Here is a 2,181-nt window from a genome sequence, read left to right as displayed (position 1 = left end):
GAAATAAGCCAGGATTACATTAAAATGTAACAATAAATTATTTAATTGATAAGGATATTGAAAAGTTCTAGTCATTTCTATTTACTTTTAAAGAGTATCAAAAAAAATCCACTTTATCCAATTAGGGTTTCATAAGTCCAATTATACTGATAACAAGACGCATTTTTTTTTTTAAATCAACATTTGATTTTACAACCTAACAATTACAATATTTTACTCTTGGCCTCTTATTTTTAGTATACGTTTCATAAGTTTCATAGTTTGGAAATACAATTCTAATTTATGTTCTTCATTTTTAGGATTTATTGCTTTGTATCCGGGAATTCTGAAATGTAAGCACCTTATGTTTTATAATACATGATATACTTTAAACAGCATAAGTAATTCAATTTGCATGTTTAAATCTATCATTCAATGTAAACTAAGTACAAACAAATCTCACCTGCTCTGTCATCACATTTCAGTATTTTACGTAGACAAAGAAATAATTATGTAATGCATAGGAAAGATTCCCAAAGGTAAAACATAGCTCTCCTATAAACCGGCAGGCATTTAATATGTACTTTTTATATGAAATATTGAGGGCTAGAGGTTCTAGAGTATATTCAGTGGTATAAGTGTTTTCTGCCCTCAAGGGGTTTATAATCCAATAGAGGAAATAAGATTAACACACAATAGTAAAAATCAGTTAGGTGAACAGATAAAAATAAGTAATGTAATTAAGTGGCCAAGGAGTTATCTCCATGGCTTCAAAGGGGCCAAACCGGTTTGGAATGCTTTCCTTATGATGATGAGATGGAAGTTTATCACATAATACCATGACTGCCTGTTTACTTGTCAGAGTTCCCATTATAATGCAAACTCTGTAAAAGCAGAGTTCTTGCCTTGTGATGAGCCAAGCACTAAAAACACAGATGTCTAGCTCAATACTGGCACACAGAATACACTCAATAAACAGTTGATAAATAATGTACAAATAATGAAATAAACCTCAAAGGTTTTAGGCATCAGGGATTTAAATATGCAGGTAACACAATTTAATTTCTGGTAGAGCTAGTAATGTTAAGCAAAAGCACATGGTTGGAAAAGCAAGAATGATTCAATGAGAGTGTGCAGGCCAATGTACCTGGAGGGTAAGATGAACGCACAACAGTCAGATGAGATAGAATTGGAGTGGTTGGTACGACCTCAACTGGGACTGAAGGTAATAACACCAATTAGGGGGCTGAAAATAATGCACATATCTAAGCCAGGGTCTGGACAGAACAAAAGGAAACGTGTTATAACCCAACATCTACTAGTAAAGAAGAACTCTGCTGGCTTTGGCAGTACACACTAAAATTAGAATAATACAGAGAAAACTAGCATGCCCCCCTCAGCAAGGATGGTATACAAATTCACAAAAACATTCCACATTTTATAAAAAATAAAAACTGCCAGTATGTGTTGACTCAATTGAGAGAGAGTATAAAAACATGTGAAATGTCAAGAACGACCAAGCCCTTCAACTCTGGGTAACAAGAAATAGAGTTGTGCCTTTTCAACATAGGATGGGGGATAAATTTTGACAGGAAAATTATGAGTTACATTTTAGTATTAAACTTAGATTTTTGCACATCAAAAAAATTTCAAGGAGAAAGTGTGAACATTTAAAACATCATTGGAGAGATCAGAATTAGATATATCTTCTCACAGAAGACATAAATCAGAGCTTTTGGCTCAGTCTAGAAGAGAAATCTGAGCTGTAGTAAATATCCTTAATATTGCATGAACATGGGAAAAAGAGAAAAAGACCAATGAGAGAAGGAGGACACCCAGGATGCTGTAGCATTAAGAATACTAAAGAGCAGTCCTAAGGCAGGGGGCTGCTAATAGAGGAAATACTATGAGAAGGTTAAGGAAAAGGCTGTGACCACCATGGAAAACATCAGCTACCTTTGAGAATTTAAATCAGGGTTGAATATCCAGTTTCCCATTTTACAGGAGAACAAATGATGAAGAAGCATAATAGGTACATAGTACTGCCTCAAGAAGTGTGGATGTAAGAGATTACTTTAGTGCTTAGCAATGACAGCAGAGTGAAATAGGGCATTGTGTGTATATGTTTAAGACCAGCAAGAGGAAAGAAGTATCAGGAGAGTGGGAACTGGTGCACATTTAAACACAAGAAAATGTACTGAT

The 2,181-nt window shown here is 34.5% G+C and overlaps 1 non-coding gene across 1 annotated transcript; it reads left to right on the top strand.

Annotated features, from left to right (window-relative positions):
- The first annotated feature begins 1,315 nt into the window (after positions 1–1,315).
- On the top strand, positions 1,316–1,420 carry LOC125114190 (U6 spliceosomal RNA). The gene has a single exon (XR_007131729.1). It is a non-coding gene; the product is annotated as a U6 spliceosomal RNA (small nuclear RNA).
- Positions 1,421–2,181: the final 761 nt, after the last annotated feature.

Source organism: Phacochoerus africanus, chromosome 1, assembly GCF_016906955.1.
Source record: "Phacochoerus africanus isolate WHEZ1 chromosome 1, ROS_Pafr_v1, whole genome shotgun sequence".
Classification (NCBI taxonomy): domain Eukaryota; kingdom Metazoa; phylum Chordata; class Mammalia; order Artiodactyla; family Suidae; genus Phacochoerus; species Phacochoerus africanus.
Note: the sequence above shows the minus strand (reverse complement) of the source record. Positions and strands in the feature narration are given on the sequence as shown.